Here is a 22,967-nt window from a genome sequence, read left to right as displayed (position 1 = left end):
AGGATTCTGGGAGATCCCAGCAGTGAGCTGAGTTGGGAGGAAGGGTGACTGAGCTGCTGGGAGTGGAGGATTGTGTTTATTGATTAATTATTGAGTTATTATTGGAGTATTGTGGAGTGGAGGGTACTTTGTGCACATTTTGTTATAATAAATTTAATTCTAGACTTTTACCTGGTCTCTGACGTATTGTCTGAGGGTTCAAGGGGACGACAGCGCCCTCTATCTGTCACACCATATACAGCTTTGTTTGTTATCCTGTCACTCCCACCAGCTTTCATTTCTTGCATTTGGCACATGTTTGCAAGTTATTGTCTTGTAAAGAACTTGTTTAGTAAATCTTTTCTGGACCAATGTCAAATTGAACTTTCATACCCTCTTACCCAGAACCATACCAAAAACATTTTAAAGTTATCAAAAGAAAGTAGATTATTCAAACCAAAATGCAAATTGGGGTTGATTATAGGAAGAATGAAAATGACCAACCAAATAGAAAAACAAACAAAAACCCTGCAGTTCAAATGAGAAGGGCTGAATAGGCATTTTGCCCCATCTGACATGTTGGGTGGCCGATCATCTTGTATCTCTCTCTCTAGCTTATTTTCTCCTTTTTCCAGTGTATAATGAGTTGGTTGTTCCACGAACTAGAAGGACAAGGACAAGGAAATGGAGCAGTAAAGATAAGAAAACAAAAGAACAATCAAAACAGAAGGAAGCATAACCTGCCATCAATTCAAAACTCAACAAGCAATAAAATCTTAATCAAATATGCATACAAAATATCTTGGCTACCAAAAGATCCTTTCATTACTTAACTGGCTAGAGAAGCTTATTTGGGAGATTTGTCCATAATTTTGGACATCAGGTTTACTGTGTCCCCATCTTAAATACACTTGGTTTGATGTCATTATGTGTAATAATGTCAGTAGTCCTGTGGCAGAAAGCAACTGTTGTATTTCAGCTTGGGGTCCTTCGCGGATGGGGTTTGAATCCTTGTTTCATGTCCTTGTAGTTCATTTTTGAGTTATTTACTTATGTTAATGCCACTTTTGTTAATTATTTGCTTTATTGCCGATGCATGTGTTATGCTCCTTGTGTTTTATGGGTATTTCACTTTGATATTAAAACATCTTTCAGTTGACCAGTGGGAAAAAAGCTAAATTAAATTCATAATGATTCAATGTTGTATAACAATAAAATATGAAAATACTCAAGGGGATGAGTACTTTTTATAGGTACTGTGGCCACAGGTGAAGTAACCTTGATAGAACTACCAGTGCTTGCAAAACCTCGTAGCTCAAAATAGCAACACAGTTGCATCACCGTAACGTTAAATAAATAAATTATAAGAAACTCAAATAAATATAAGTACAATTATTTTGAAATGGCAGAAGTAAAAATTTATATAAAAAATAACACAAATATTATAAAAAATTAGTAAAAATATAATAATTAGTAAAAATAATACAAAAAATGTATGTAATTAATATTAACATTTTTAAAATAATATTAAAGACAAAAACATTACACAATGAGCCATTGCCCAAACACCTCCTGAACAGCCATGTTTTTATATTGGCTATTAAAAAACAAAAGAGGGTCTACTCTCCTCTAACAACAAATCATCCAGCACTTTACCATCTTTGAAATGTATTCATCTCATTTATTGTTTAAAGGCAAAACATTCTCAATGGCTGAAACAGGTTTTAAAAACTTGGTGTTTATTTGAACATTAGAGATCAGTACTTTCTATTACCTCAGAGATGAAAAATGTATCAGCCCATGGTTTTAAGCATCTCTTGTCTGCTAATCCTCATTACTGTGAAGCAGCCAGGCTCTGAAGATTTTATTAGCTTACCTTTTGCCCTTCTGCTTTATATCCAAGTTCAAAGCTGCAGAGGTTCTTTATCTCATACTCCATGTGGATGACGTGTAAATCCCATCCTCACAATAATTTCTTGCAATGACATTCTATTTGTTGAGAAAATGGCATAGTATGGTACTTTGTTATTTCATATGTATATAAAATGTTATCCTGTAGAACAGAACAGAGCAAATAATTTCATTCTGTTTATGGGTAAACATTAATATAGTGGGCTCAGTGATTAAAGAACATTTCTTTAGATAAGGCATGAGGGACCTTGATTTTGGACTGAAAAATAAGAGCCTGGTTTTCACTTTTTCACAGTTGGTTAAAACTCGAAGAATAACATTTTCAGTATTAATACGAAGGATGAAGAATTTGTGTAATACTTAGTTCCACTTTATTTCGAGTTCCAGACACCCCAGTTTAATTCTTAGCTCTGCTACCATCTTTGCACATTCTCCCTGTGTCTGCATGTGCGTTTTGTGAGTATTGTGGGGTCATCCAAATGATAGGACTTTTAGGGTACTTGGTGACACAAAGCTGTACTCACTCTACTGGGAGGCTGCAGTAATTAAGTAAGAAAATCTAATTTTTAGTAACAGGCAAAGATTAATACCGGAAAGAGAATACACTAATAAACAGACTCAGAATGTGAAACTGTAATCTTAAATCAAAGAACACAGAGTAGTAGTTGATAACCAAAGTGATTTCACATGATCACTGCCAAAACATAAGATGAAGGTTGTAATCAATTAAAAGAATTTGTTGCCAAAAACCAGATCCAAACACTAATGTGAACGCTAGGGTTTTCTTTGTTGTATCTACAAACTTTGACAAACCATGAAGCACACACACTTCCCTTTGTTCTTGTGTAGCATTTGCTTATCAATAAGACCAAACAGAATGCATAAAACAGGTGTGTCGATATCTCAAACTAAATGGTGCAGCCGCCAAATTTGCATACATACATTTGCATATAAACCCTATTTAAAACGTATCTAAGCATAAAATAAATGAACCCATTGGGCTCATTGGCCTCCCAGACACCCAAAATAATGCATTTGTTATTTTTAAAGGACAAGGAACCACTGAAAAACTTAAAATTGAACTCAGATCATGACAAAAACCATCTTGGCAAGAGTCATTTTGGGTGTTGTACATTAGTGCTTTCTGAGAAGGACTGGTGACTCATCCAGACTGCCTTGGACCAAATAATGTTGGGATAGACTTTGTCTCCCAGTGATCCTGCAAATGAAAAAGGGTGCCTAGAAAAACAATGTCTAGAGAAACAAATCTTACAGTAACAGAAAATGTAATAACTGCAATACAATTACTGTATATTTAATGAAAGTACTGAAACAAATAAATACTAATGGTAGCCAAGTAATTCTTCTTTTCAGTAATGCCAGTTAAGATCCAAATTAAGCAATTAACACCAGACACATATTTCTTTTATGCCTCAATTAATTTCATATTAGCTGTTGAGTCATTCAGTCTTTTTCACTTGTGTGTTGATTATTTTCAATTGTTTACAATCACATTGTTCTCATCAAACTTCTCTTTTGTTTCTACTTACATTTTCTATTATAATCACCATGCTATAAAACTACATAGCAGGTGTGGATACCAGGGGGCACTCCAGTTTCCCAACCCAACACAGACAGGCTGGGACACAAGTGTAAAAACACCAAAGAATGTTTATTTGTGGGAAACCCTTCTACTGTAAGAGGTTTCCACAGCACCAAGCATAATACAGCCACAACTGTACTGTAGCACAAGCACAATGTAAACAGGAGCACAGCAACTCTTGTGGTTCTTCTTTCTCTTTCAGTCATTGTGTCCTACATTCCTCCTGGCAAGCTTTGTCCATCATCCCTCAACTCTGGCTCACTGGAACTGAGGCAGCCGGCTTCTTTTATCTAATCCAGTGTTTCCCAAACTCAGTCCTGGTGAACCCCTGTGGCTGAGGTTTTTGTTCCAACCAGCTTCTGTTTTTAATTTAACTCCTGGGCTAATTAAGTGAACTGAAATTTCCCAAGTTCTGTGTTTAGGGAACAATATAGAAATTAGAAGACTGTTTGCTAAAAAAAAAAAAAATTTAAAATGTACCAAGCAGTTATATAGGAATAATGTATTTTTTTTTCTTTTTAACAGTATTTTCATCTTGATTTTCATTCTACTTTTCTAGGTCTTCTTATTGTTTAATTAATCCATTATTTACTCATTAGTGGATCAGTTGCTAAAGTACTTGCAGCCTTTGATTATTTAGTGCTGCGGTGGGTTGGCACCCTGCCCGGGATTGGTTCCTGCCTTGTGCCCTGTGTTGGCTGGGATTGGCTCCAGCAGACCCCCATGACCCTGTGTTCGGATTCAGCGGGTTGGAAAATGGATGGATGGATGGATGGATTATTTAGTGTTGTTTGCCTGCGTGTCTGCTCTGCTCGTTTTAAATTGTCATTATTAAGATACAACAAAGGGGGAAAAACTGCACAGAGAAAGGGCAAAGTATAATGAATTCAACAAAAGAGAGTTAAGCATTTAAATCTATAGCAAAAGCAGAAATATTTCTAAATGTCTTATAAATGTAAAAATCATGCTGCTATGCTTTTCTGACGAATATGTCGAATAAAAGAAAAAAAAATACCAGCTAATTAAATGAGATCAGTGCTATCAGATGTTGTTACTGATTAGGAATCCGGTTGGGACAAAAACCTGCAGCCACAGGGGTTCACCAGGACCGAGTTTGGGAAACACTGATCTAATCCCTTATGCTGCAGATCCAAAGTACTTCCGGGTGAGGTAGTGACTCCCAAATCCTACAACTCCCCCTGGCGACCCCCAGGAGACCAAACAAGGCTGTCCCCTGGAGCTACAATACCCGGCATACCTTGTGGGAACCCATGCCGGGATCCGAGCCCAGGCTTGCTGCCATCTAGTGTCCAGAAGGAGACTAAGCCATGTGTAAGCTGTCTCCCCCTGTCCTTCCACCCGAGGGTGTCTCATCTGTGTAAGGACACACACACACGCCGTCTCTCACACAGGTCTTTAAATGTGCAGAGATGAGCAACCAAGAACTTCGTAAGATTAAGGAGCATACCCTGCTTTGACAAGCTAAGAGAATTAAACTCCATAAGTTTTAATCAGGGAAGGCTGGTTAAGTCTTCGATATTCACAAAGACATTGATAAAGTTCATCTAGATACAAAAATATCTTAAATCAACAGAAGGACAAGATATGATATAGTCATGGCAGGGTAGGAAGGGGGGATACAAGTGAGCACACAGAAGCATTCAGAATTAAGTGGCTGAAAAATATAGCAAGAAGCCATTAAAAAAACAGGAAGATCAACAAGAAGAAATAAATTAAAAATTTAGAAAACAAAGTGAAAACTCTAGAACTCTAAGAGAACATGCGTGAAAGAATTTCCAATGTAGAGACCAAAAAGATGTCTAAAACTGGGCAGCAAGTAGCTTCTATTGTTATCTTACATTCTTTGCCTAAAAACTGATGACTGGACAACAGTGGCCACCACTAGGCAGTAAGAGGCACTGCTCTCCATTTAGAGTGTGGCCTAAGGGATAAAAGGGCAAGCAAAATCACAAAATCATACCCATGTAATGTTATTTTGAAAAAAAAATTGTTTAGGTCACTCACAATCAACATAGATAATTTATTCCTCGTTTTCAGTATAAATTTATTTTCCTCTGGTTTCCCTCCATCATCTCATGTGTTAGATTAATGTTCATCTTTAATTTGGCTTGGTGTATCTGGCTGTGTGCATGAATGTGCCCTGAGGTACACTGGTGGCACATGTATAGTTGGTCACCACCTTATGCACAATGCTGCCAAAAGAGACACTGTCCCCTTATGACCATGAATGGACTAAATGTGTTAGAAAAAGGATGTATGGATGTATCTGTTAAAACTGGCTAAAATTAAGGTTTTAAATGACTGTCTTATAATTTACCTTATTTCAATTTGTGGGTAGAACTGTGGAACAATATCCTTAGGAGAGTTTGCTCTGTGTCGGCATAGGATTTTTTTTGGCAACTCTGGATTTGCTCCACCCTTCTAAAGAGGTAAAGGTTTAGGTTACCTGATGAATGTGATTTAGCCTGGTGTTTGTAAGTATGAATAAGTGTGGCTTGAGCCAGACTTTTGCTCCATCCAGGGCTGATTCTTACCTTGTGTCCACTCCTACAGGTATAGACTCTCACTGGTAGTGACAATGAACTTAAATAAGTTGATAGCTGCATATCTGCCCTTACCAGACCCACCTGACTTTACACCCCTGTTTTTCAGAAGTGTCACAATTAGTTATACAGACCTGCCTTTAAATGGAAAGGCAGAGGCGACCCTCTGTCACCTACAGTTTAAATAACTTGTCATTTCATCTGTTAATAGCCATTACCTGAAATGCTGTATTTTTTGTTGATTTAATGGCTCACATGCTCTACATTTTAATGTGGCCACCACCAAGTGAACTTGCTCAGGATCATATGCTAGACTCCAGTGCTTCCAGCATCTATTGTGTCCCGAAAGGGACACAAATTCCATGTGTGTCCCACTCTAGATGTAGAAATGTTCCAACCATAAGCTTCTTATGGAATTACTCTCACAAGTACTTCAATAATGAATCAATCCTATACAAATGTAGCAACAATCATTGGTCCCGTTTCTGTGATCCAATTTGTTCCATATTGTTGGGGAATACGCAATTCTCTGCCAAGTACCTGTCTACTCCGAAAGAAGCTAGCAGTATGCCCATTTCATTGGTTTACCCTCTAGATCTCTCAGTATTCCTGCCTCTCAAACTGATCTGCTGCCTAAACTTGTGCAAGCCAGTTTTTGCCAAGAATAAGGTTACATCTTGGAAGCTGTCATCTCAGCATCTCATTTTCAAAACTGCTCTGTCCAATTCAGTGAGAAAGCAGGAGTCAACCCTGAGTGGGGCACAGCTCATCATAGGATGTACTCGTGCTATGTTAATTGCCTAACATGCATATCTTTGTGAATGTTGGTACCCAAAGAAAAACACACTAAGACAAAAGGGACAACTTACAAACCCCACATGAACAACAAGCAGGTATGGAATTTGAACTCAGGATGGTGGACTTGTAAGGCCACAGCACTAGCCACTGTACCACCATGACAACATGAGAGTTTTATTTGTGCTTTATTTCACACAACTATATGCTAGTGTTGAAATTATTAAATTCCTGCCAGGTAAAGTGACTTGCTCAGGGTCACATAATGAGCCAAAATAGAATCTGAACTTGTGTCTTATTAATTTCAAGCCTTCTTGCCTGCAGCTGCAGCTCATATTTAAATCCTGTTATCAAGGAAAACAATTTTAGGGATGACAGTTATAGATGGAATGATTCCATTGCAAACAACTGCACACCTCTCCTCTTCTGGATATGATTACTATCTGTACAAAGGTTAACAGGAAAAAAGAATGAAAACTGCAAAAAGCAGACATACAATAGGTAGTATACAAGGAGATGGCATATATTTGTACAGTATACATACTTAATATAACATTATAGACATCAGTATTTAACATGGATACAGTAATATACTCATTTGTATACTCAATACTCATTTGTAAAATTTAACTAAACATAAAACCAGTATCTTGTTGTAGGTCGTACTTTCCCAGATTGCCAATCAAACACTTTTGTACATGTCCTAATTGCTTGAGTTAAAGGTGAAACAGAATGAGGGAGGAAGCGCTAAATAACAAGGCTTCTTTTGGGAGCAGGAGGGTGCAAGGAATGTTTGCAATTGTGCCTTCTTTTTGTCCCCTCACATGTCAGAGCACTTGACACAATTACAAAATCCCATTCCACTTGAAGTCCTGTGTCTTAGGGTGCACATCTACAACATATGGCTAAAACTTTCCAGCCTAAATGGATGGTAAAGGGTACTGCCAGTGCATTTAGATTCCAGTCACAATACAATATCATTTTTAAGATCTTGCATTGAAAAAACAACCTGATGAAGATTGCACTTTTATGCATCAAAAAGTTCCATATTTCAGTTATTCCTGGAATCTACAATACAAAGGTTAGCATGGAGGTAATGAATGATAGATGTGTTAGCTTTCATCTCAGCTGGTTGGTTTTGTCAGTGTGCCACAAAGCCTCAGGAGAGCTATTGGCAGAAAGGTGATAAAGTATGCTTGGTTTTAGAACTTGCCAGTGGCACAAGTGTGCTAGCTGAGAAAAATACTTTTGACCCTTGGTCGCCAATTTATTACAAAGAATGAAGGCAAGGCTATAAATCACATGTTTGTCCAGGCTTTTGACCAATAAAAATTAAGCCACCTGAGGTGTGGTGCCTCATAAGACAGATGACCCCTTTGTATTATTTACTTCTATATAAAGATTAAAGTTTGAGTTTATGGGCCTAGATTTGAAAGAATCAATCCATTTTACCACTTAATATCACACACAGTTACAGCACCAGAAAAATACCTATTTGTAACCTTGACAAAAAATGGAGTCCATGCTCAAAATACTATTCTCCAAAAAAAATATAAAATGAACTGTTTTAAGGAATCTTGAGAATTTAATTTAAGTGTACTGAGTTGTAAGTTACACATTACAATTGCAGAAAATGCACTCATTTTTAACATTATTATAAATTTAGGCTTTCAAAATGTTACTTTATTCTAGTCAATTCTTAAATAAAAAAATGTAATGTCATTCAGCTAATGATATAGATTACAGGTTCTCAAATTCAGTCCTAGGGTACCACGGTGGTTGCAAGTTTTCATTCCAACTAGTTTCACAAATAAATGGCTCAGTCTTACTTCTAAATGAGTTATTGTTTAATTAGTCTTTTTCTTCTCTTATTTCATATTCAGAGATATGTGTTAGTATATTTACATATAAACAATATTCAGAAATTTGCATTTTCTGCCATAGCCATAAATGTTAACGTTCTTTAACCATATTCTTTTCAATTTACTTTTCCTGCAGAGTTTCCTCCCTTAATTGTATGCAAACATTGTCGAATGGTGTTGAGCAATATGGACAAAAGTGCAAATGACACCACATACTAAAAGGAAGCAGCTACTTCAGTATAAAATTAACTTGCATGCTAATTAATCAGAAAAGGTTTAAATGACGAGGGGCCTCATGAATAACGGCGTGCATAGAATTCACACTAAAACATGGCATAAGGACAAAAGCAGAAATGTGCGTACGCACAAAAAATCCAGATGCATAAAGCTGTGCAAATGTCAACTTCCACGTTCTTCTGCTCCATAAATCCTGGTTAGTGTGAAAAGTAATGCACGTGCACGCGCTTGCTGCCCCACCCCAACTCCTCCCAGAATTACACCTCTTTGAATATGCAAATCAATATAAATAGCCCTTAAGCTCAGCGTTCTGTGAAAAGGCAATGGCAAAAGCACGGGGGAAAATAGAAGAATTTCAACGAATACCAAGTTGAGGCAAGAAAAAACATACTATTTGTTGGTTTAAATAGTGGTATAAACAACAAAAGGAAGTTGATTGAGTGACATAGTGTCGGAGAAACTCGAAAGCTCAAGTTCACAAAGTCGCACAGTGCCCGAAATAAAAAAGAAGTTGTCAGATATCAATGTCACCATGAAAAGGCGAGTCATAGCCCACTGTCTGAGTGTCATATGAAAGCTTATTAGGGTACAGAGAAAAGAAAAAAAAATAGGGACATAGTGAGAAAAAAGCTTGAAATGTCAACTTTAATCTTGAAATTTCCACTTTAATCACGTAGTTTATATTGTCATTAAAGTAGAACATCATAAATTTCATCTTTAAATCGTTTAATTTACTAGTTTCTCAAATACCATCGTAACTAAAGTAGCACGTTAAATGCTTTGTTTTGTATGTGTTCTTCTTTTTGTGTGAATCACTACGTGCTTCTTAAACGAGCTTTCTCTTCCTCCGACAGGACACAGAATCCATTACATTCGCAATATTACAACTCTCTGAATAATTAAAATACTGAGATGTATACTTGATATCATTTTCATGATGATAGGAGTTAAAGCATGTTATTAAACATGGGAACACGGTGGCGCAGTGATAGTGACAAGCTGGCGCCCTGTTCAGAGATTGTTCCTGCATCACGCAAGATGCTTGCTGTGCCGTGTGTGACCTTCGATGAAATAATTTATTGCAGCAGTACTGTCGGTTTCAAACGTACTAACCTCCAATTCCTGTCCTTCATTTTCTTTCTCCAAGTAACCAATCACCACACAATCAGCTCTGTAATAGATGTTAAGCCATCTGTAAGCTTAGAACGCAGATTCTTCAAAACCTTTTAAGGAACATTGAAATATCTTCATAGTACATGTTTAATTATTCTATCCATCTATCCTTCCAGGGTCGCGCCAGCCCCATCAAGAATACAGCGCGAGGCAGGAACAATCTCTGAACTAGCTGGTGCTACGACACCGTGTACTCACATGTTTAATTATTAACAATATAGATTATTTAAATTATGTTAACATTTTATCTGTATAATGTAATAAACATATTTTGCAGCATTTCATCTTAAAAATGATATTGTCATCATATGTAAATATATGCTTTATAAAGTGGCTCAGGTTGTGCAATATTATAACTGTATCACAAGTTTACAGTGAGGTAATTGTACTAATAAGTACAAACAGTTCTACAAGGAGCACGTAATGGACTGATTAAGTGTGTTTATAGTTCTTGGGTTGAAACTGTTTCTAAACCACGAGGTGCATACAGGAAAGGCTCTGAAGCGTTTGTTGTATGAGAGCAGTTCAAATAGCGCAAGGCTGAGGCAACGTGTGCTTGATGCTGTATACCGATAATTCATTTTCTGATCAGCTGCTGTAGAGCTGTGATTCCACACTCAGATACAGTGATATACAGTACATACTTCGAGTGGCGCAGTGAGAGTAATATGGAAAAAGATGATCTGCTGTGGCAACCCCTAACGGGAGCAGCTGAAAGAAGAAGAAGAAGATGCAGTGAGAGTAACAACACTAAAGCAGCTATGGTGTTTGGAATAGTTTGGCCATTCCGTGGACCACTATATTATTACAGGTTAATTACAATCAGATGCCTTAAACTAATAAACAATATGCGGTTAATTTCAGTGTATTTGATAAAGCCGCATCAAGGATGTGGATCTAAAAAAGAAAGGGAAACCACACTGGAACAAAAGCACTGCTTGGATGCTGGGTGCCACCCAGAGGTGGGTAGTAATGAGTTACATTTACTCCGTTACATTTACTTGAGTAACTTTTTTAATAAATTGTACTTCTAAAAGTTGTTTTATTGCACCATACTTTTTACTTTTACTTGAGTACATTTGTGAAGTAGAAACGCTACTCTTACTCCACTACATTGGGCAACACTCGACTCTTTACTTTTTTCCATTTAAACATTAGATACGCTGCATTTTTGCCAGAGAGAAGTCGCTAGTGGATCTACTGCATGACGATTTCACCAATCAGACGTAGCAACAATAATCACATGACTCCGTTTCACCAATCAGATGTAGCCATACAGTCACATGACCACACACAAGCTTCCTGCGTCTGCAGCCTGTGAGAGACTTTTTAGTCATGCGGGGCTCCTGTTCACTGCTAAACGGTCACAGCTTCACTGCAAGAACCTTGAGAGCCAACTCATGCTGAAGCTTAACCATCACTTCACTGAGTAAAGAACAAGCACGTTTTAACCAAACATGCACAGACACAGACAGTCAAGGTAAAGTGAGACTTCTTGTACGTGCACAAGCTGCCTTGTTCTACATTATTGTCTATCAGCTGTGCTATTTGGAGGTCAAGTGTGTGACGATGCTGGTCCCCTACAGACTCTTTTCTTTTCTTTAATTCCCCCTTCTTTTTTTTTTTTGTGCCAATCCGTATATATACATTCTTGTCTCCGTGGGCCTTAATCACACGCTACAGAAAGCCAATGAAGCAATCGAGAACGATCGCACCCGCACGTGCAGATGTGACTCGCTCCAACTACTTCATTAACTACCCGACGGTCATGCAATTGCGCCTACGAACAGTGACACGGCTTTATGGATTTTTTTTTTTTTGAAGCTGCGGACCCACTACACCACAAAGTGAATATGCAGTATTATACTGTCAGTGTACAGATTATCTTGTCACTGTAAGTAGTTTGCACTGTTCAAACATACATGTTACCTACTGTAGGTATTGGCTTCAAAAGCTGTGTTGTGAAAAACTGAGATTTGGAACTTTGTGTTATTTGTGCATGTTTATTTTGTAAAGATGTTATTTATTTGTACTCATTTTTTATTGTTTGGAAATAGCAGAATTTTCACATTATTTTATATTTTTGTCTGTCTTATTACAACATTTCTAAAAAATAAATAATTTATAATGTTCAAACAGTTACGCAGTATTTTAGTAGTCTTTTCACCAAATACTTTTTTACTCTTACTTGAGTAATTTTTTGGATGACTACTTTTTACTTCTACTTGAGTAATATTATTTTGAAGTAACGCTACTCTTACTTGAGTACAATTTTTGGCTACTCTACCCACCTCTGGTGCCACCAGTTTACAAACTCGAGGGGAGAACTTGCATACACCAAGCATTTAACTGGTGTGAAAATGTGCGTGGCTTTACACCAAGTTTAGGTTTTATACATCGCGTTTTGAGTATGGAAACGGGAGTACGCAACATTTTTGTATGTACGCACCATTTATACATGAGGCCCCAGAACATTAAAAAATGCAGAATCTTAAAAAGCAAGCAAAAGAACAATAATTAATGTCATACAAACATATGTTTGCTACATTTCCCTAAAAATTTAGGAAACCCATTTTTTTATTTTTTTGATTGAGACAAAAAAGGTACAAACTGGGAACTAACAGCTTGTTTAATAAGCTAGGAGTCCACATTAAAGCAGATGGTGGTTGGGATGAACACCTGCAGACGGATTTAACTTGACAGTTACTTAGGTAAGCTTTTTATTACTAATCAGCGCACAAACAAATATAACATTGAAGTAGAGGCTCTGCTTTAACGTGTCTGAATATTCAAGGTTCGAGTTTTTTTTTTTTGTCAAGTTTAAACAAGAAAACATGAAAGCTGCATCCAACAACAGACAGAAATTAAATAAACCAAATAAATAGAGACAAGACAGGTTAGAATGTACACAGAAACTTCAAAATATTTACATAATTTGAAAAACTGATTATCCATTTGCTAGTTCTAGCAGTTTGATAGTGTGTATTTACCTAAGAGATACTGTACATAGGAAACCTCTACACTTAAAAGATTGTTTTTTATTATCTCAATATTTCTTATTAAAAAGACGCATGGCATTGGAAAGAAGGAAAGTGGGGTTTTAAAGTGACTGTTCTCCGTGATTTGTGTAATTTGTGTGTGTAATGGGTGTCTCTCATTAGTTGAGCTGTTTTCTGGTTTCTTTAATATTGCCCCCTTGACACACACCAAATCATCTACATCAGCCCCAATAACTTTAGCTGCCCATATGGTATTCTGCTGGAACTTTTTCAGATTTTGATTTGTCAGACTACTAAACCAAGCAATGAAGCTGAAAGTGATGACTGGCCGGATTACTCTGCAAAAAATGGACAACAAGAAGGCCTTCTCCACTTTAAATAGTCTGAGTTTGCAGAAGTGAACAAAGCGCTGAGTGCATTTAGAGTGTATGTTTTTTGTATTTACATTCCAATTAAGATTATTATCTTGGGTAGTTCCTAAGTATTTATACATAGTTACTTTTTCTACCTCCTCCCCAGAACAATGATGGGTGAAGTCGAAGATTTCTGTCTCTTGAAGTAAAATATTATTTTGGTGGTCTTTTTGACATATACACAAACATAACCAGGACTAGGTAAGTAACCCGGTTAAGGTTGAAACCTGGTTTCTTAAAAATCTGTGTTTACTTGAGCAAGTAATCTTCTGGAGTTCTTCTTTGTCAAAATTCTCAAGCAGCATTGCATTAGGTTACTTGTTACTGTTTTTGAGGTTGTGCTGCTGAACTTCACTCTGCAATGGGTTTATGTCCTGTCCAGGGATTGTAAATGTCTAGCACACTATGCTTCTGTGTGACCCTGCTCTGGATAAAAATAATGGATGGATGGAGTAGAGAATCTGAAGAAAAATATACAAAAACAAAGTGGAAATGCATGTGATATTATTGTACTACAACAGGTATGGCTAAGACAGTTTTTATCTCTTCCTTTATATTTGTTTATACACTTGTTAGTTGGTTTGATATTAGAAGATACAGTGCCATTCTGTGTCTCTAAACATCTTCTACATTCTCCTGTGTGTCTCTTTAGCTTACTGGGTCCATTTACAGACCTATTAGCCTCATCAAGCTATGCATAACATTAACCCTTGTCACAAAAAGCAGACGCAAGAGTCATAAAAAGGTTTGTGGCAGCCACCCATATAATATTCCCTGGTAGCAAAAGGGTAAATTGCTAGCACTGATGTGCTAAAACAGAGTCCAAAACAGAACTGATCAACTATTTGTTAAATGGCAGTTTTAAAGGCTAAAACAGGATATGATGTCAACAGGGGCCAGATCCGGAAGGATCTTCCTCCATAGGCTTGGATCCAGAAGTGATGTCATTAAAAGGACAGGAACTGAAAGGGTCCTCTTCCATGGGTTCGGGACCAGAAGTGACGTTATCAGAAGGCCTGGAACTAGAAGTGACGTCATCAGGGCCAGGTGGAATTTCCATGAACGGTCTGCAGGAAAGCGATAAAAAAGGTCAGCACACTCCGCCACCCCCTGGTCTGGAATTACTCTCATGTAGACCCTTTAGCCGCCTCCCATGTGCATGTGTGTGACACCCTGAAGAGTGTCCTTTCTATATTGGTGAAACAGAAACAGAAAAATCTTTAACATATACTGCACGCTATTTGTCCAAAATGCAACATAATATGATTGACTCCTCAGTCAAACATCCATCCATCCATCCATTTTCCAACCCGCTGAATCCGAACACAGGGTCACGGGGGTCTGCTGGAGCCAATCCCAGCCAACACAGGGCACAAGGCAGGAAACAATCCTGGGCAGGGAGCCAACCCACCGCAGGACACACACAAACACACACCAAGCACACACTAGGGCCAATTTAGAATCGCCAATCCACCTAACCTGCATGTCTTTGGAATGTGGGAGGAAACCGGAGCGCCCGGAGGAAACCCACGCAGACACGGGGAGAACATGCAAACTCCACGCAGGGTGGACCCGGGAATCGAACCCAGGTCCCCAGATCACCCAACTGCGAGGCAGCAGCGCTACCCACTGCGCCACCGTGCCGCCCTCAGTCAAACATACATTACCTTTATAAAGAAGTCTCCCTGCTTTCTTATAAAGTGCTAAAAGCCAATGAGTTCTAATGATTTTTCACAGAGATGTTTCCTTGGATTTAACAAAAGAAAAAAACACTTGTTAGTTCATAGCACTGTATTCCTATCACCCCACCCAAACACATAACTGCCACCATCTGTCATGTGTAATAAAAATGATAATGTTATTAATTCAATTAAAAGAGAAATGAATTGCAAAGTGAATGAGAAAATGACTTTAATCCAAATTATTATCTCGATTAATGAGCCAGTTTGTAAACCAGAAGTAATAGCACACACTAACTGAAATTTATGCAGCTTTCAATGCCAAATCCATAAAAAGAAGAATGTTCCACATAGTGCAAATTATGAGAATATTTCTTTAATAGCTTCACTATAAATTGTTTTGGTGTTCTAGAATGATGGGTTATATTTGATACCTATATAAAGTAGGTTTCTTCACAAGATGGAGGTATATTTTTAAAAAAGTAAAAAAAATATGCACAGGCAGTGTTTAACAAACATTTTATAACAGCTCTGCAAAAAACAGCCAAACACAATATTTAAATTTCAAAATTGCCTCCCAAGCTGTCTGCCAGAACTAGTAGTTATTACCTAATAAAAACCTTCTGTCTTCTCTACTCCACTCTGTGTATTCATAACTATTATGCTAAAGTAGAAAAGTTGTAACAGAATGTAAATAGGGACCAGAAGATGATACCAATGTTAAAAATAGTGGGGCAAAGTCCATAAACAGAATATCAATTACACTAAATGACAGAGCCAAAACAGTATTGTACTGACTCACAAATGACACAATGAGAATTTCTGTTGAAGAGGATCAAGAGATCAAACGTAGTTCAAAAACCAAGCCAAAGTCATAACCAAAAGTCTAACTGATCAGTCATTAATAGTTGAAATGCTAACCAAAATAAAAAAAAATAATATAAGCAAGTTCTTTAACCAGGAGAAAGTTTTACCACAACAATTACACTTCACCACTGTTTTTATCCAATCTTGGATTCCAAGAAGTGTATGGAGCTGACCTTTATACCCAACAAGACTGCACAAAAATGTACCAAACAGCAACATCTAAGATCAAACACAATGGTTTGGCAATGGTTTTTAAATGAAAAACTAATATTAGTTTTGGATTCCTTGATGTTCAACACCACTAAATAGATGTAATGTGAACAATGCAAGACAAAAAGCCACACAAAATAAAACACAATACCAAATTGTAACAACTAAAACAGAACTGTAGTCAATAAAGCCGAGCATAGAATCTTTAACCACAAGACCTTTACAAACAAACACATGTACACTAAGTCTTTGGGAATCCACAATCTCAGATAACCAGGAAGTGCATGGTGTTTTCTTTTATGCCATCATAAGGTTGACATCACATGCTGCACATTTTCTGTTGATTTTCCTGTACAACACCATGGCAACCATTCCATGAAATGGTGGTTCTCATGACAAACAGTGGCTTTGGGAAAAGACACAAAATATTTCTAACTATATGAAAGCAAAAACAAAATCATAAATTTATATCAGAAATGAATGCTGTGATCCAAACACCTTAAAAAATACCTGAAGGTCACACAATATATAGCGAAAGCAGTTGGTGGGGAAGAGGATAGTTTCAACTAAAAAATGATTCTCTGTGACACAGGAAAAAAATATCTTCATTATTAAATTATCATTTGAATTTAAATGAAATTACTTTACGACAATAAATAATGCTTTGCTATATTCATGCGTTGCTAACTAGAGACTTATTTTGATAAGATGATTATATAAATATAATGAATTATTATTATTATTATTATTATGCAACCTCAGATGTACAAACAAAAGCACTCAGCCCCATACACCCTCATACTGTATTTGCTGTACCAGTGCAGAATATCTTTGCACTTTAAAATACAATGCACAAAAAAAATTAAGGGAACATTTAATCATCACAGCCTACCACCAAGACAACAGCAAGACAACCCCAAAAAAGGGAATGGTTTTGCAGATGACGGACACCGACGATTGCTCTCTCCTTATCCTCCTGACTGGTTCTTTTCTATTTTGCTATTGTTCTTGCCTCTACTGGAAGCATGAGGCGATACATGTTGCACAGATAGTCCATCTCCTCCAGGATGGCGCATCTACACGTGCCATCTCAAGAAGGTTTGCTGTGTCTCCCAATACAGTCTCATGGGTGTAGAGAAGATACCAGGAGACAGACCTTTACACAAGGAGAGCTGGAAAGGGCCGTAGAAGGGCATCAACCCAGCAACAGGATTGGTATCTGCTCCTTTGTGCGAGGAGGAACAGGAGGAGCACTACCAGAGCCCTACAAAATGACCTCCAGCTGCCTACTGGTGTGCATGTTTCTGATCAAACTGAAACAGATTCCAAAAGAGTGGCATGAGGGTCCAGCATTCTCTAGTAGGACTTATGTTCACAGCCTATCACATAGCAACTCGATTGGCATTTGCCAGAGAATCTGCAATTGCCAGCTCCGCCATTGGCATCCCGTTCTCTTCACAGGTGAGAGCAGGTTCACACTGAGCACATGTGACAGATATGAAAGAGTCTAGAGATGCTATGGCAAACATTATGTAGCCTGCAACATCATTCAGAATGACTGGTATGGCTGTGGATAAGAGATGATCTGGGGAGGCATATATTTGGAGACACAGACCTCCATGTCCTAGGCAACGGTACCCTGACTACTGTCAGGTACTGGGATGAAATCGTCAGAGCCATTGTCAAAGCTTACACTGGTGCAGTGGGCCTTGGAGTCCTCCTAGTGCAGTACAATGCTTGGCCTCATGTAGCCATACTGTAAAGGCAGTTCCTAGATGACAAAGGCATTGATGTCCCTCAATGGCCCACATGTTCCCCAGACCTGAATCCAATTGAGAACCTCTGGGACATTGTGTACTGGTAAACCCAACACCGCCAAATTGCGCAACAGACTGTCCAGGAGCTCAATGATGCCCTGATCCAGGTCTGGCAGGGGATCCAAGAGGACACCATCCGCCGTCTCATCAGGAGTATTCTCTGACATTGCTGGGAGTGCATACAGGCACATGGGGGCAATACACACTACCGAGTCACAATATGAGTTGCTGTGCTGAAATTCACACAAGTTGAATCAGCCTGTGATTTCAATTTTTGACTTGGATTTTCGGTGTGATGTTGAATGGAGCCCTCAATGGGTTGGTGGTTTTGGTTTCCATTGACTGTTATTATATAATTTTATTCTCAATGAATTACACAGTATTACTCAGTAAAGATTTTCCAGTTGAACTTTTTGTTAGAGATGTGATTTGTAATTTAAGTGGTCCTTTAATTTTTTTGAGCTGTGTATTTTAATTAAAAAGATGCAAATGAGCAATCCATTCAGCCGCCATGCAGTAAACATGGAAAATGACATCTAGGTGTCTAATTTATGAAAATCTCTAAGTGAGAAATACTACACTTCAACAGGAACATCAAGTTTAGAAAAGTTCTTTAAGTATCTGCAACTATTTGTATATCTGGCAGGATCAGGTGATAACACTGAAACGGGTGTAATTAATCTGAATTTTGACATCAGTTAATCACACAAATAAATATTAACAAAAACAATGTATTTTCTCATGAAACAGGACCAGAAAAGCAGTCATACTTCTCTCTCTGTTTCACTGTGAATCATTTGATTAACTGCTTGAAGATGCTATTAATAACTTTTAAGAAACTGCTGCTCTTACAGTGATTCATTGGTGACTCTCATAATCATCTCTTCCCTCACTCTTGAACATGAACAAACCACTCTTTCTGGATAGGGCTATGAACTCAGATTTCAAAGTGTTGATTCTGATCCCAACCATATCACATTCAGCTGGAAACTGTTCTAGTAGATTCCACAGATCACAGTCTGATGATGCTAAGATGACAATATCATTTACAAACAGCAAAGACACAATTCCAAGGTTCCCAAACTGGGAACTCTGCAATCCTTGGCTGTATCTGGGTATCCTAACTATGATAATCATAAAGAGGAGAGGAGATGGACAGGAGAGGAGATAAGTTGCGTCCTTGTTGGAGTACAATGAGCACACTGAATGGACTTGGGTTATCCAAGGCATGCAAATGCAACTCTTGCATTGCAATTACAGGAATCAAATGGCATGTTAGAAAGAATTGGAAAATTTCTATGGTACCTCAAAAAGATGTGCAAGGGTAAAGAATTAGTTCACTGTTTCTCAAACAGAATGGAATCTACATTGTTTCTCCTTGATCTGAGAATCATCTACCAGATGGAGTCTCCACTCCAGAATCTCAAGACAGATGTTGCCAGTAAGGCTGAGGAATGTGATTCCTTGGTAACTGGAACACACCCTCTTGTTTGCCTTTTTAAAAATAAAGAGTACCACTTGAATCTGCCAGTCCCAGTGCATTGTCCTTACCTTTCACGTCATATTGAATATCCAGAGCTTTCAGCACTTCTGGTTGAAAATGTCATCTACATCTGCTGCCTTGCCATTGTAGAACTTTTTAATCACTGCACTGACTTTAGCCACAAAGTAAAACAGACTCAGCTCCAAAAAATGCTTCTGGCACTGCCTACTCCCAGGAGGAAATTGCTCAAAGTGCTTCATTCACCTCCAATTCTAGTGTTGCTGCCATTGAAAAGGAGAACCGTAGACACCGACAACCTAGTGGCTGCAGTTTGTTGAAGCTGCCTCCTGTACTGAGGTACTGGACACAGTTAACATAGTTAATTCAGACTCTATATACCTGACCTATCCTTGAGGTGCAGGTAATATTCTTCCAGAGGTGAGAGTTTAATTCATCCTGAACAGAGTTATCCACTAGTTATTCCCAGTTAATCCTCACAACCTATTAGGGTTTTCCAGATCTGTCCATCCATCTGAATCAGCACGATACACATTTGTTTATTACACTGCCTGCTCACTAGGAAATTCTTTAACCTTTGTTAAATTACAAAGACAATGTTAACTTGGATACTGAGTTAAATTAAAAATCCAAGTCAAAAATATCTAAATTCCTGGCAGACTTGAGAGTTCCTTGCTCTCTGAATATTACAAACATATGCTTCAATAGAATGTTGTTGTTATTCCAGTTTTGCAAGTAGCATTATGTAGCATAATGTTATGAAATTAATTACTTAATGAATTAATTTCTTAAGATGTACTATACAGAAAAATACATTTGGCTGTTGCACAATTATTTTTTGAAAAAGACTAACAAGTTATTAATTCATTCATTACAGAACTCAAGTCAAGTGAGGCTTTTACATGTGGAGCACTTGCTATCAAAAGCCCAAATAGTCCCTGGAGCTAAAGAAATGATCACTGAATGACTGTCTTACGCTTCTTGTGTTGAGTAGGACAAAAGTTCAAGTCCCTATTGGGAACTACTTGAGGAAAGTGTGCCAAATACAAAAAAAAACTAATTCTTTAGAAATAACTAAACTTTAATTTGCCATGATGAGACAAAAAGTGCTATACTGTAATAAATTAATGTTCAGAATATGAGATTTTATTTGTATTGCATTTAAGTTCAAAATTAGATAACTGTTTGAGTAAAATTAATTAAATTGTACATTTAATAATATTCTAATATAGTTATTGTCAGGCCTGCCTTACATTGTCTGCTTCTAATATATGCATCCATGGCTGTCTGTTTTTTAGGTATCCTTATTTTAGCCCCCCTGCTGAACAGCCACTAAGTGTGCCAAGCTAAAATATAATTTGTTTGCTCTTAGAGGCCACTGTGACTCTGGAACAAAGCAGGTGTGGCAATACAACTGCACCTCTTTTAACAGATTATCATTCTCACCAAATGCTTTGTAGTGTGGGAGAGGGATCTCTGTTTCACCTTTCAGCTGGGACACCAGAAATATGAAGAGATCTATGTAATTTATGAATGAAGTTCATAAATTGGTAAAGTCTACATAAAACAACTTACACTTTCTCCGATGTAGTTCAGACATGGTGATAGACTATTTTTCAACAAATAACCCAAACATGCCTGCTGTAATACTCCACATACTACAATTTATTTATAACATAAGGATAACAGAAGATATGTGCAAGTATATATACTGTACACTAACAAACAATAAAAAACAGCACACATGGTAAAATGACAACAGCTTAAACATTTTCTCTCCTACAAAAAAAGGCACATAATTTTTAAATTCTGATCTCTCAGTTCATGTGACCAAGTTGGTTATTAAGTTTCTCGTGCCTGCACCGAATAGGTGTGATTGATATGTTCACAGCTAGTCTGCACTGGTTTACTCCCACTCCCCGGCCCCCACCGTCAGTCATGCTATTTGAGCGTGTGCATGCGTGTGTGTGTGAGATGCTACTTTGAATCATTAGATTGCTTTATCCTAACTACTAAGCTACAATTAATTGTTCTTGGAATCAAAAGTATGTGTACTTATAGTTTGATGTAGGTGATGCCTTATTCCTTTCCTGGCCAGCTTTCTCTGGCACTGGTGGAAACATCTTCAGCCAACTTTTCATTATTTATTCAGGAGTTCTTCTCCTTCTTCGCCTAGGTTGCAACTTATGGTTGCGGGTGATGCTACAGTTTTCTCTTTGAGGTTTTAAACACACAGTGTCCTCTTCAGCTTGTTAGATTTATGCACCTTACTGTTCCTTAGCAAGGTGTGGAATCAAGGCATCCTGGTTTAAATTCAACACAGCGAAGTCTTCCACTTTTCCACTCCAGCTACCAGGTTGCATTTCAGAGTAAAAGGGATTGCTCCAGCCTTTGTTATGATCACACCCATGGCAATGGGTCCTGCTATATGCAGCTGAGTTACAGTCAGGTTGAGAGCAGTGAGCATGTAGACAGCAAACTTCTAATGTTTTCAATGGTTTTAAAGGAAGGAGAGTAGACATTTTGCCATTGGTTTCTTGGGTGCACATAAGCACAACCTTTTAGTTGAAAATTGGTACAAAGTTTTGTCCATCAATGTTGCATATTGTAGAGTTGTAGTCCTTCGTCCCTGATTAAATATTTACAGGATGCATTGAGGAGACATGGCTATGTGTCCCTTTGGGATTTATCATTTTATCAGAAAAATCCCCAAAGGCTACATTGCAAGGATAGGCCATGAAGTTAAGAAGATCTGGTAGTTGATTTGTAAGTGAAAGGACTGGTCTGCCGATGCATTGCAAAATGGGTAATGCTAGTCTGTCCTACAACTGCTAAAATAAAGATTAATATGTGTACTAGATGGATCATTGAGGGTCAGCCCACTATGTTAATATACATACTATAACAATGACTGCTAATGTTCACAGTGCTTCATTGTGTATATTATTTTTTATCTGTTAATCCATCTGACACTGAAGTTTAAAAAGCTGATGAACATGAATATTTATATTTCTTATATACGTATTGTATATAAAATATTCCACATGAATACAGGGTATACAGGGTTTCAAACAAAACTGTAAATATTGTTTATTGATCATGTAGGATATAAAATAAAGCACAATTAAAACACTTTTCCAGGATACATATTTTCACAGTTGCTAACACTGAGTGTGTAGATTACTTGGGTAAAAAGACCTCTATGAGGCAGATAACCTTCCATCCCAGTTTCACTACCATAAATTATACCCTTCCATCCAGTTTAATTAGCTTATCCAGTTCTGAGTAGAGTAGTGCTGATGTGCATGGATCCAATATGTTCACTTGCCCTTTTTAAGTTTGTATCATACTGACATC

The sequence above is a fragment of the Erpetoichthys calabaricus genome, chromosome 4 (assembly GCF_900747795.2).
Source record: "Erpetoichthys calabaricus chromosome 4, fErpCal1.3, whole genome shotgun sequence".
Lineage (NCBI taxonomy): Eukaryota > Metazoa > Chordata > Cladistia > Polypteriformes > Polypteridae > Erpetoichthys > Erpetoichthys calabaricus.
This window is presented reverse-complemented; position numbering follows the sequence as displayed.